Source organism: Petromyzon marinus, unplaced genomic scaffold (genome assembly GCF_048934315.1).
Source record: "Petromyzon marinus isolate PM22_M1 ecotype Great Lakes invasive population unplaced genomic scaffold, UKy_Petmar_22M1.pri1.0 PM_G_Scaffold_32, whole genome shotgun sequence".
Taxonomy (NCBI): domain Eukaryota; kingdom Metazoa; phylum Chordata; class Hyperoartia; order Petromyzontiformes; family Petromyzontidae; genus Petromyzon; species Petromyzon marinus.
In genome coordinates, this window is record NW_027422895.1 from 107,548 (window position 1) to 122,005 (window position 14,458).

Here is a 14,458-nt window from a genome sequence, read left to right on the forward strand (position 1 = left end):
TGTACCTGACGTGTAGATGGTGTGGATATTCTTTTTTTCTGTCTGCAGCTGACGATTCCTCTGCAGAATTGGTCTGATGGTGCAAAGGCACTCAGCGCAGCTCGGTACGACAAGTCAACAATGCGACCAGCGTGCAAACAGCACGGACCGGACTGGAAATTTGACACGGCACCAGAGAACTCGCACAGGAGAGAAACCCTTCAAATGTACTGTGTGTAACAAGGCATTTGCATGGCCATCAGTTTTTCAGAACCACCAGAGAACACGCACGGGAGAGAAACCCTTCAGGTGCACGATGTGCGGGATGGCGTTTACACAGTCATGTAATCTTGTAATACACCAGAGAACACACACGGGAGAGAAACCCTTCAAGTGCAGTGTGTGTGGGAAGACATTTTCAGATTCATCTGCTCTTGTAAAACACCAGAGAACACACACGGGAGAGAAACCCTTCAGGTGCAGTGTGTGTGGGATGGCGTTTACACAGTCATATAATCTCGTATTACACCAGAGAACACACACGGGAGAGAAACCCTTCAAGTGCAGTGCGTGCGTGAAGGCATTTGCACATTCATCAAATCTTCAAGTACACCAGAGAACACAGAAGCATCAGAAGATCCACAAGGAGTGGAGTCTGAAATCAGCTTGTGAAAGTCAAAGTGCCACAATGAGCCCATCCCTCATGAAACAAGAACCGGATGAAAATCCCAGCTTAGACACTTTTAAGGTATAAAGGTGAAATATGAAGAGGTGAAGCTGAAATATGAAGAGGTGAAGGTGAAATGTGAAGAAGTGATGAGCGAAGAAGTGAAGGTAAAATGTGAAGATGAAGATTCAACTCCAAAATGGGACATTAACATCGTGAAGCAGGAGGAGAATTCTGACTGAGGCAGAGCGAGGCAACTCCCAGCAGTTTGTGGAAGTGGAGGTGTGGGTGGACTTGCTCCTAGACAATACAAAGTCAAGTGGAGACCCAGTAGATGTGTAAGCCAAAGACGATGTCGCTACAATAGATGCACCTTTGTCACAGGCCTTTAATGATTAGAACGTGAAGTTGAACACTCATTTCTTAGGTTCATCCTGCAGAGTAAGGGCGGCCAGTCTTTGTGGGCCCGTGGGTTGGGTAGATCTCTAACCAGGAGCAAGAGCCAATAAGCTCCCAAGCATTCATGGTGCTTGCTTAACCACCTCAGCAACTCGGAGTTTTGTGTCGTACCTCGTCTGAAACACTCGAAGAGCATCCCCAAGTAGCAGCTGCCCCTGTGTGGCACAAGGTGGTGGCCCTGCACCGGCCTGCATGTGGACAAGAGCCTGTCAGTAGGGGGCGATGATTGATGTGTCATCTCAGTTGTGTAGTTTGTAGGTAATGTTTAGAATTTGCTACATTTTCACTCAGACGCCAGCATGCAATGGCCTCGTTTTGAATGACACAATAGTATGTTTTACATACACTCTGAAGCAGACTGCACCTTTTTTTTCAAAGTTTGTTAATACGATGTAATGTTACGCAGTATATTTCACTGCAGTAATCCAATTTTGTTAATATGCCTGTCAATAATTTAGAATGTATACTTGTCTGGTTTTGTGCATACTTGTAACATTTGATCTGTAAGGGTCAAATATTGAATAAGTGATGTTAGGACAAAGTGTGTGTGTGTTTGGAAGTAACCTGTACAGAGAACTCAGGTGAGACCCGTTGTTCTTGTGATACAGGTCAAACGGTGTTTTTGTGTTCCACGAAGCATCTGGAGCAACTCATTGTCTTTGAAATAGGTAGTACGCTCGGATCATTCATCAGTTACAAGGTATACCACTTAAAGGTTACACGTATAGGAGGAGGTACATTCTCTACAACACAAATTGTAGTTTTGTGTTACGTGTTGACGTAGATTTTGTCTAACTGGGACTAGAAATGCTCCTTGCTGATTAACGTCTGGATGTTCGTTACCTATCGGTTGAAGCAAACCCCACTGCTGTTGTTGAGACGCTGTGCACCATTTAATGGTCCAACACATTGACGGCCTTCAGGCCAGGAAAGTCACAACATTTGCACACGAAGGACGCATTCACGCAAGTACCCCATGCTCCGTTTTGAAGTTTTAAAATGAAACATCTTTGAATTGTGTTGTGTTTTGAATTAGATAATTTGTATTTCTTCATTAAAAGCTTGTTTCAATTTACATCTGGAAGACTTCATTGAAAAGGACATTTCGTGTGAATTTTCTCTCGTCATTAAGTAGATGGCCTTGCCGGGGGTTCGGTTCAATGCGGACACAAACAGTGAACACAGACACAGTGTACACACACAATGTACACACACAGTTTATACACTGTACACACAATGTACAGACAGTGTACACAGACAGTGTACACACACACAGTGTACACAGTGTACACACAGTGTACACACACACTGTATACACAAAGTGTACACACACAGTGTACACACACAGTGTACACACACAGTGTATACACAGTGTACACACACAGTGAACACACAGTGTACACACACAGTGTCTGTACACTGTACACACACAGTGTATACACAGTGTACACACACGCACAGTGCACACACACAGTGTACACACACAGGGTACACACACACAGTGTACACACAGTGTACACACACACAGTGTACACACACTGTACACACAGTGTACAAACATACAGTGTACACACACACAGTGACACATACACACAGTGACACACACAGTGACACAGTGACACACAGCGACACAGTGACACAGTGTACACACACAGTGTACACACACACAGTGTATACGAACAGTGTACACACAGTGTATACAAATAGTGTACACACAGTGTACACACACAGTGTACATACACAGTGTGCACACACAGTGTACACAAACTGTACACACAGTGTACACACACAATGTACACACACAGTGTACACACACACAGTGTACAAACACGCAGTGTACACACACAGTGTATACACACAGTGTACACACACGCAGTGTACACACACAGTGTATACACAGTGTACACACACAGTGTACACACACACACAGGGTATACACAGTGTACACACACACAGTGTACACACGGTGTACATACAGTGGATACACCCAGTGTACACACACAGGGTACACACACAGTGTATATATACACACAGAGTGTACACACACAGTGACAGTGACAAGCACACTGACACAGTGACACGCACACAGTGACACAATGACACACACAGCGACACACAGTGACACAGTGTATACACACAGTGTACACACACACAGTGTACACACACACAGTGTATACACAATAATGTCCACGTTGTTGTTGCTGAGCTCACACACCCAAGGGAGGAAGCAAAGGAAAATGAATCTAAATCAACTTAAACTCCAACTGTGTGACGTCACCACTCTGCATTACCTCATCGGCGTGAAACGTCAGGGGGAGGTGTACCTCGCTAGGACGTCATGTCACCAAGGTATTCACCCCTCCCCCGTCCACCGCGCTCTTGAGCGTGACGTCACCTCCGCCCGTGTCACTGCCGATATCGTTCCAGTGGCAATCCTTATTTGGGCAAAGCCACGCCCAGTGACTGGTGGCTCATTAACATAATGTGTCCGTTAAAGCCGTTGCGAGTTTATTGCGACGGGTTCAGCGCCCACGCCCCCATCCCTCGACTTATGGGCCGGCCTCTTTAACATAATTTATTCAGTTACGGAGCCGCTCGTGGGAGGAAAGTGACGTCACACTACTTCCTGCTGTCGCGAGGTAACAGGAAGCTGCCCTGTGCGCGCTTGCACTGAAATCCGAGGTGAGAAATTCTCATCGTTGTGGTGGTGGTGGTTGTGGTGGTTGTTGTTGTTGTTTACCAAGGTAGAGCCTCTCTCTCGTAGGGATGTCAGTTGAGTAGCAGCGAGCATGGGAATCGATGTCCAGGTTGGAACTTTACAACGCGGGGCCTAGCCACGCGGGGCCTTGCCTCCTGCCCTCACCTGATTGCATTCACTTTAATTATCTCGCTTTAAGTTTAATTTGTCTTCACCCGGCTCGCCACTTTGAAACTTTGTTTTATTGTCAATATTCACGCAGTTTTTATTTTCTTTTGTTAGCAGGCCAAGCCCGCTTGAGCTGCTATACCGCTCTTGTTATCAGAAGCGACCTGCCCACAACAACACAAGGTGAGGCTTTGTCAACGTGTGTGAATGTTTTGACTTAAAACTTTGGTGACTGTAGGAATTAATATTCTTGGTTTATTCGGTAAAGTCACGTAGATAGAAAATAAAATAATAAAAATAAATGAAAAATAATTTTTTTAAAATAAAGCAAAAAACCCCCGACGTTTCGATCTCAACACAAGTGGTCTTTATCTTTATTAAATTTAATCTGTTATTTTTATTTTCTATCTACGTGACTTAACTGAAAGAACCAACAATACGTGCGTCAATGTCTATCGGTCAAAGTCGCTAAGCGCGTGCCGCTGTTGACTCTGAATGTGTGGAGGGGAACACCTTCACCACGGGGAGAGAGAGAGACAGAGACACGGATAGCCTCGGCTATGTTGATTGATCCTCGATTCATTACTTGGTGGAGTGAGGAAGAATTAATGCTGAGCAGATGAAGGTGGCCAGGCATGGTTCTGGTCACACCACCACCTGTTTACCCATGGCAGTGTGTGACAGTGTCAAATTTGTGTTTGCAGTAAAGTCTATTAACTCTGTTGAACACGAGGATATATAAAAACAATAGTTTATTTTTGTTTTCCTCTGGAACTCTTTATACGAATGGAAACAGGAGGTGAACACAGCACACACATGCAGCTGAAGTCGGATCTGTTCATCCCCAGCATTCAAGGACATCTGAGCCTGGATTCACACCTGAGTTGCGATTGAACGTTTATTAATGCATTTTTGCATAACAGAAATAGTATTGTTTTCAACACCCTTTGCTATGTCAGCTGAATTTATCTTTCCTAAATATTCCTTTTATAGTCAGCCGAAATTGTGTGGGTTAATTTTCATTTTGAAGATATGAAGGCTTCCAGGCATATTAATGACATTTCCCCTCTCACTGTGTGCCATAGCAGCCCGTGGAGAGAAACCCTTCAGGTGCACTCTGTGCGGGAAGGCATTTGCACGTTCATCAAATCTGATGAATTTGAGAAACTTTTCATTACATCATGAATATATTAATAAGTATAGACGTGTAAGTCACGTGTGCATTCCTCTGTGCCTGACGTGTAGATGGTGTGGATATTCTTTTTTTCTGTCTGCAGCTGACGCTTCCTCTGCAGAATTGGTCTGATGGAGCAAAGGCACTCAGCGCAGCTCGGTACGACAAGTCAACAATGCGACCAGCGTGCATACAGCACGGACCGGACTGGAAATTTGACACGGCACCAGAGAAGTCACACAGGAGAGAAACCCTTCAAATGTACTGTGTGTAACAAGGCATTTGCATGGCCATCAGTTTTTCAGAACCACCAGAGAACACACACGGGAGAGAAACCCTTCAAGTGCACTGTGTGTGGGAAGGCATTTTCAGATTTATCTACTCTTAAAAAAACACCAGAGAACACACACAGGAGAGAAACCCTTCAAGTGCAGTGTGTGCGTGAAGGCGTTTACACAGTCATGTAATCTTGTAACACACCAGAGAACACATACGGGAGAGAAACCCTTCAAGTGCAGTGTGTGTGCGAAGACATTTTCAGATTCATCTGCTCTTAAAAAACACCAGAGAACACATACGGGAGAGAAACCCTTCAAATGCACTGTGTGTGGGAAGGCATTTTCAGATTCATCTACTCTTAAAAAACACCAGAGAACACACACAGGAGAGAAACCCTTCAGGTGCAGTGTGTGTGGGAAGACATTTTCAGATTCATATAATCTTGTAACACACCAGAGAACACACACGGAAGAGAAACCCTTCAGGTGCACTCTGTGCGGGAAGGCGTTTGCACAGTCACCACATCTTAAAGTACACCAGAGAACACACACGGGAGAGAAACCCTTCAAGTGCAGTGTGTGCGTGAAGGCGTTTGCACATTCATCTGCTCTTGTAAAACACCAGAGAACACACGGGAGAGAAACCCTTCATGTGCACAATGTGCGGGATGGCGTTTACACAGTCATCAACTTTTCGAAGACACCAGAGAACACAAAAGCATCGGAAGATCCACAAGGAGCGGAGTCGGAGTCTGAAATCAGCTTGTGAAAGTCAAAGTGCCGCAATAATCCCATCCCTCATGAAACAAGAACCGGACGAAAATCTCAGCTTGGACACTTTTAAAGGTATCGAGGTGAAATATGAAGATGTGATGGTGAAATATGAAGAGGTGAAGGTGAAATGTGAAGAAGTGATGAGCGAAGAAGTGAAGGTAAAAAGTGAAGATGAAGATTCAACTCCAAAATGGGACCTTCACATCGTAAAGCAGGAGGAGAATTCTGACTGTGAATCAGAGTGAGGCAACTCCCAGCAGTTTGTGGAAGTGGAGGTGTGGGTGGACTTGCTCCTAGACAATACAAAGTCAAGTGGAGACCCGGTAGATGTGTAAGCCAGAGACGATGCCGCTACAATATATGCACTTTTGTCACAGGCCTTTAATGACAAGAACGTGAATTTGGACACTCAATTCCTAGGTTCAACCTGCAGAGTAAGGGCGGCCAGTCTTTGTGGGCCCGTGGGTTGGGTAGACCTCTAACCAGGAGCAAGAGCGAATAAACTCCCAAGCATTCACTATGTTATAATAATTGCTTTTACACGGTGCTTGCTTAATCGCCTCAGCAACTCGGAGTTTTGTGTTGTACCTCGCCTGAAACACTCGAAGAGCATCCCCAAGTAGCAGCTGCCCCTGTGTGGCACAAGGTGGTGGCCCTGCACCGGCCTGCATGTGGACAAGAGCCTGTCAGTAGGGGGCGATGATTGATGTGTCATCTCCATCTACTCCACCTCCATCTACTCCACCTCCATCTACTCCACCTCCTGCACCTTCATCTACTCCACCTCCATCTGCTCCACCTCCATCCACTCCACCTCCATCCACTCCACCTCCATCTACTCCACCTCCATCTACACGTAGACACACAGACACACAGACACACGGAGACACACGTAGACACACACAAACACAGACACACAGACACACGTAGACACACACAGACACACAGACACACAGACACACGTAGACACACACAGACATGTAGACACACAGACACACACAGACACGTAGACACACGTAGACAACAACAACCGCCATTCGCCACTAAGTGCCGGTGACGTCACCATGATGCTTGTGCACCCTGAGGCCACGTGAAGTGTCGAACGCCCGCTGGCAGGAGGTCACGGGGCAGACCCAGGTGCCACGGGTCGACTGACTGAGATGACTGGCTGATGCACCACCTGTGCCCCCTACTGTGCCAACCTGCTGTGCTTTAGCCACCCGGCACTCCGCTCGTTGTTGTGAGCGTCGCTCCTCCGCCCTCCATTGTTGTTGGAGGGCGACTACCTCCAACTGCCCAGTAGCGTCCTTCACGAGCCTCCTCCACAGAGGCCGATCTTGACACCGCTGGTACCAGTCATCGGCAAGTCCACTCAGTTCCACGTCCTCCTGTACCACATCACTCCATCTCTTCTCTAGCCCGTGCCGCGCCCGCTTAGCCCCCTCAATCCGGCCGAACAAAAGCTGTTTCGGCATGCGGTGGCTGGGCATGCGGGCTACATGACCCAGCCATTGCAGCCTTGCCCGCCGGAGCTCACCGATGGGACCTTGCCCAGATCTTTCAAGGATTTGTGAGCTCCTCACACAATCCAGTCTGGTTAAACCCAGGATGGATCGTAGGCAGGCCAGCCTAAATGTTTTTAACCGGCGAAGATGTTCCATTAGGGGGGTCCATGTTTCGCAAGCGTAGAGAAGGGACCGAATGACCGTGGCCGAGAAGACCTGAAGCTTAGTGCGGAGCGACAGACCAGGTAGCTTCCACACAGCGTTACGCAACCGATGAAAAGATATTGCCGCTCGACTGATTCGGAGTGAGACCTCTGCTGTTAACCTTGAGCCGGTCATAAGCACACTGCCCAGGTATGGGAAACTCTCCACTCTCTCCACAACTGCCCCATCACCGATTGGGAGTTGTGGGGGTGGAGTGTCCGATGGTACAAAATACCCAGGCAGGTGCTTAGTTTTGGTGGGGCTGATGGTAAGGCCCCACCTCTTAGTGGCACGCTCCAGTCTCAGCAGCAGCGTCTCCAACTCCTCCTCTGAATGAGCAGCTATTACCAAATCATCAGCATACATAACGTGGTTGAGCAATAGGGAGCCATCCCTTGACCGCACCCGGGCATCGATCAGCATCCCATTATATCTGTACCATATGGAGATTCCCCCGGTACAGCTATTGAAGGCTTCACGAACTACGTGGTCAAAATAGATGTTAAACAATGTGGGAGCCAGAGGACATCCCTGTCGCACCCCAAGGTGTACAGGGAATGGCTCTGACTCCCGGCCACGTAGTTTTACCCGGGTCCGCTCACCATCATGAAGGTCCTTAATGATCGTGAGCAGAGGGTCAGGTACTCCAAAAGCACGAAGAACAACCCAGAGCCCAGGCCTACTGATGGTATCATAGGCCTTGACCAGGTCAATAAAGCAGAGATGTAGGTCTTGTTGGAATTCCCTACACCTCTGCTGTAGCAGACGGACAGAAAATATGGCATCTGTGCAGGACCGCCCTTTCCTGAAACCGCATTGGGGCTCCGCAAGCCTCTCCTCAGCGTAACTGGCAAGGCGATGCTGAATAATCCTTGCCAGGACCTTTCCCGGCACACTGAGGAGTGAGATACCCCTTTAGTTACAGTCTGTGCGGTCCCCCCTTCTTAAAAAGGGGGACCACCAGGGCATCCTTCCAATCCTGTGGAACCCATCCAGTGGTCCAGACCGTTGTTATGATGTCATATAGGGCAGTCTGTGCACAAACGCCACCCTCCCTCAGCATTTCGCTTGGGAGATCATCTCTGCCCGCTGCCTTTCCTGGTCTCAGACTCCGGATTGCCTTCAGTACTTCCTCAACAGATGGCACCTCAGCCAGCCACTCACAGGGGGTGACTTCTTCCAATATTTGAGGCACCGCAGCCTCAGCAGGGTCATCCTCACTTTGTGCCACGATGTTTTCCTGGCTGAGGGATTTTCCGTCCCCCAGGACCTCACAGAAATGCTCAGCAAATCTGCAAACCTGTTCCTGGGGGTCGGAGATTGGATCACCGTTTTTTCCCCTAATGATGGTAATAGGTGTGGCGCTGCAGGTTACTTTTTTGATGGAGTTAAATAGAGATTTGTGATCACGGGCCACTGAGGCAGACTCCATCTCCTCAGCAACCCGCAACCACCACCCATCCTTGCAGCGCCTCACGGCTCTCCGAACCTCCGAGCGAAGGCTGCGGTAAGCCTCCTCATTCTCTGACGTGGGATTCTGTAGCCGATGACAGTGGGCCTGTCGCTTTTTCTCAACCATCCTGAACACCTCCTCTGTCAGCCAGGGTCTCTGGGGAGGTCTGGACCGCATACCCAAAGCAGCCATTGCAGCTGCATGAGTCACACTCCTAAACCTCGCCCATTTACCCTCGACATCAGGAGGAGTCGGGGACGATGCCAATCCCAGCCGCAAGCGATGATGAAATTCTCGCTTGCAACTTTCATCAGATAACTGAGACCAGGCCACATTAGGTTGGAATGCGGTCCTGGGTGTACACCCACCACCGGAGTGGAAGAATGGCAGGCGCATCTTACAGATGACTAGTCGATGGTCAGAGGGCAGATCAGCTCCACGGTAGGTCCTGGTGTCAAGGACATGGGCTCGCATCCGCTGGTCCGTCACTATGTAGTCCAGCAGATGTTCTTGCTTGGACCCGGCATGCATCCATGATGTTGTGTGGATGCGCCGATGCCGGAACAGCGTGTTGGTAATTACAAGTCCATGGGCTGCACAAAAATCTAGCAGCCTCCTACCGTTGTTATTGAGCTGATCTGGCCCATGCCCTCCAATCACTCCAGACCAGGTGCCAGTATCATGACCAACTCGGGCATTGAAGTCACCCAGCATGATGACTCTATCCCGAGGGGCCACTTTAGCCAGCACTTGTGACAGGAGGTCATTTAAGGCATCTGACTCATCGGCTTTGCCTGCATCCCTCCACGGATGTTCATCTTCGGTGGGGGCATAAGTAACCACGACCACCATTCCTCACCTCCGGTTGATGGGAAGGCGAGCCCAAAGTAGCCTGGGGCTTACAGCTTCCCACACCTCACCGCCACGCTCCCACGCCCCCTTCATTCTTTTGTTCAAAAGAAGAGCCACTCCCTGTTGTTTGGCAGTCTCCTGCCCCGAGTAGAGGACTGTCCACCCCTCATGGTGGCAGGAGCCAGAGCCGGTCCACCGGACCTCCTGAATGCCACGTAGATCCAGGCGGTACCGGTCCAGCTCCCGACAGAGGAGTGGCAGCCTCTCCTCCGCAGTGAGCGTTCGAACATTCCACGTGGCCACCCGTAGTGGCTTTTCGTTGTTTCTGGAGGAGCCCCGAGGGTAGATATTCAATCTCCTGGCTCCGCCAATTGGGGTTTAGTCAGGAGACGTCATAGACGCCTGGCCCCCCGGGGCCTCCGGCACAAGCTTATTAGTTACATATTTCAGTTTAACTCGTGGTTTAGTGGTAATTAATTGAAGGTGGAGGGGTTACCAGCCCCTCGCACCCATCCAGAGCCCCCGTTTAGCCCCTGTGGTGGACACATATGCCATGAGGGGAGGAGCCAATCAAAATTGGACCTCCCCCCACAGCACTGTCCACGACAGAGTTGCCCGTCCGGCACCGCGAGGAGGTAAGGGGTTGTTTTGCCGGACACACGTAGACACACAGACACAGACAGACACACGCAGACACACACAGACACACGTAGACACACACAGACACACGTAGACACACACACACACGTAGACACACACAGACACACGTAGACACACACAGACACCACGCACACCGCTGGATGATTTTGTTATTGCGGTCCTCGTCAAGGGTTGGTTCCAAAATCGACGAGCCAAGTGGCGACGGCTGGAGCAGGAAGCGGCGTGGACGACGCACGTCACCGAAGCCAGGAACGCCGTCGCCACGGACGCCATCACCCCCGCCACGGCCACCGGCGTCACCGTCGCCACGGCCACCACCACCACCGTCACCACCGCCACGGCCGTAATGAACCGGTAATTGGCATCGACTCGCTCTGCGAGTCTGCGGAGAGCGGTGAGCGTCGAGCGGTGAATGGTGAGCGTCCACAGAGCGTCCAAGCGAGGCGTCATCCATCCCACGTCGATGAACGGACAAGTTCAGCCTTGCAGCTCTTGACTCGCCTCACACTCATGGGACCCACGGTGGCTATGAGATGTTGACTACCTCGCCTGGTGTACAGGAGGTCGTGGGTTTGATTCCAACCCTGACGATGCCTGCTGCTGTATATTTAGAGTCTGCGTCTGTCATCATCACGGTGGCTATGAGATGTTGACTACCTCGCCTGGTGTACAGGAGGTCGTGGGTTTGATACCAACCCTGACGATGTCTGCTGCTGTATATTTAGAGTCTGCGTCTGTCATCATCATCACGGTGGCTATGAGATGTTGACTACCTCGCCTGGTGTACAGGAGGTCGTGGGTTTGATACCAACCCTGACGATGTCTGCTGCTGCATATTTGGAGTCTGCGTGTCTCATCACGGTGGCTATGAGATGTTGACTACCTCACTTGGTCTACAGGAGGTTGCATAGATAATCACCATGATTGCATGGAGTCTCTGTATCTCCATGAGTCTCTATGTATCTCCATGAGTCTCTATGTATCTCCATGAGTCTCTATGTATCTCCATGAGTCTCTAGGTATCTATGAGTCTCTATGGTACCTAGAGATGCATCGAGACTCATAGAGACACATAGACTCATGGAGATACATAGAGACGCATAGAGATACATACTCATAGAGATACATAGAGACTTAGAGATACAGAGAGACTCATAGAGATACATAGAGACTCATAGAGATACATAGAGACTCAGAGATAGAGAGACGCATAGAGTTACATAGACTCGTAGAGATACATAGAGACTCAGAGATACAGAGAGACTCAGAGATACAGAGAGACTCATAGAGATACATTGAGATACATAGAGACGCATAGAGACTCAGAGATACATAGAGACTCGTAGAGATACATCAACACGCATAGAGATACATAGAGACTCATAGAGATACATAGAGACTTAGAGATACAGAGAGACTCATCGAGATACATAGAAACTCATAGAGATACAGAGACTCATAGAGATACATAGAGACTCACGGAGACTCATAGAGGTGCGTGTAGTGCCGTCGTTAGAGCAGCGGCCAAACCTCCGCCTCCACATTTACAGGCAGCGGCAGCAGCAGCAGCAGGTGAAGCGCGAGATCCACACGCGCTCCGCCAACCCCCACGTGGGAGCCAGCACCGCCAAGGTGACCGGCGTACAGACACCAGAACCTCCATCTGCTCCACCTCCATCTACTCCACCTGCATCTACTCCACCTCCATCTACTCCACCTCCATCTACTCCACCTGCATCCACTCCACCTGCATCTACTCCACCTGCATCTACTCCACCTCCTGCACCTCCATCTACTCCACCTCCATCTACTCCACCTCCATCTGCTCCACCTCCATCCGCTCCACCTGCATCTACTCCACCTCCATCTACTCCACCTCCTGCACCTCCATCTACTCCACCTCCATCTACTCCACCTGCATCTACTCCACCTCCATCTACTCCACCTCCATCCACTCCACCTCCATCTACTCCACCTGCATCTACTCCATCTCCATCTACTCCACCTCCATCCGCTCCACCTGCATCTACTCCACCTGCATCTACTCCACCTCCATCCGCTGCACCTCCATCTACTCCACCTGCATCTACTCCACCTCCATCTACTCCACCTCCATCCGCTCCACCTGCATCTACTCCACCTGCATCTACTCCACCTGCATCTACTCCACCTGCATCTACTCCACCTCCATCTACTCCACCTCCTGCACCTCCATCCACTCCTCCATCCACTCCACCTCCATCTACTCCAGCGCCATCTACTGCACCTCCATCTACTCCACCTCCATCCACTCCACCTCCATCCACTCCACCTCCTGCACCTCTATCCACTCCACCTCCATCTACTCCACCTCCATCCACTCCACCTCCATCCACTCCACCTCCTGCACCTCCATCCACTCCACCTCCATCTACTCCACCTCCATCCACCCCACCTCCTGCACCTCCATCTACTCCACCTCGTCCAACCCCCATCACCTGCACCACCACCCCCACCCTCCTCCTTCCCCATGTTCCTCCCCCCTCCTGCACCGTTCCTGCACCACGGCATCAATTCAAAGGTCGAAGTTCATCCGTCGCTGTAACAGTGACGGGGATTATCTGAACGGCACCCGGGCCTCCCCTAGGTCGACCCGGCCTCAAACGTGCGGGGGGGGGGGCTCCTGGTGGTTCCCCGCCGGTTTGCCCCGTCGCCCGGCCACCCCCCGCCGGCATCCTGCCGGTTGCGGCGCTCTCAAGCGCCGCCGCTCGCACCGTCGGTGCCCACGCATCCCTGGTGGCGGTGGCGGCGGCGGCGGCGACGGTGACGACGGTGTTGGTGATTGTGGCGACTGGGACGACCACGGTCGCCGCTGCTGCTGCTTCTACGAGCCGTCCTGAAATAGGCCCTCGTCTGTAACGACGTCGCCGCACTCGACCGCTCCTTCAACATCGCCGCACAAGTGAACCGCTCGGCACAGCTCGGTGGTGGTGGTTGTTATGGTGGTAGTGGTTATGGTGGTGGTGGTGGTGATGATGGTGGTGATGATGGTGATGGTGATTATGGTGGTGGTGGTTATGGTGATGGTGGTGGTGGTTATGATGGTGGTGGTGGTTATGATGGTGGTGATGATGGTGGTGGTGATGATGGTGGTGGTGGTTATGATGGTGGTGGTGGTGATGGTGGTGTTGGTTATGGTGGTTATGCTGGTGGTGGTGGTGATTATGATGGTGGTGGTGGTTATGATGGTGGTGGTTATGGTGGTGGTTATGATGGTGGTGGTTATGATGTTGGTGGTGGTTATGGTGGTGGTGGTTATGATGGTGGTGGTGGTTATGGTTGTGGTTATGATGGTGGTGGTTATGGTGGTGGTTATGATGGTGGTGGTTATGGTGGTGGTGGTGGTTATGGTGGTGGTGGTTATGATGGTGGTGGTGGTTATGGTGGTGGTGGTTATGATGGTGGTTATGGTGGTGGTGGTTATGATGGCGGTGGTTATGGTGGTGGTTATGATGGTGGTTATGGTGGTGGTGGTTATGATGGTGGTGGTGGTTATGGTGGTGGTTATGGTGGTGGTGGTCATGATAGTGGTGGTGGTTATAATGGTG

General features: G+C 50.3%; 1 long non-coding RNA gene across 1 annotated transcript; it reads left to right on the forward strand.

The window, feature by feature from the left end:
- Positions 1 to 10,035: 10,035 nt before the first annotated feature.
- On the forward strand, positions 10,036 to 14,204 carry LOC142915526 (uncharacterized). Its single transcript, XR_012935979.1, has 3 exons — positions 10,036 to 11,225; positions 12,422 to 12,503; positions 13,498 to 14,204. It is a non-coding gene; the product is annotated as an uncharacterized LOC142915526 (long non-coding RNA).
- Positions 14,205 to 14,458: the final 254 nt, after the last annotated feature.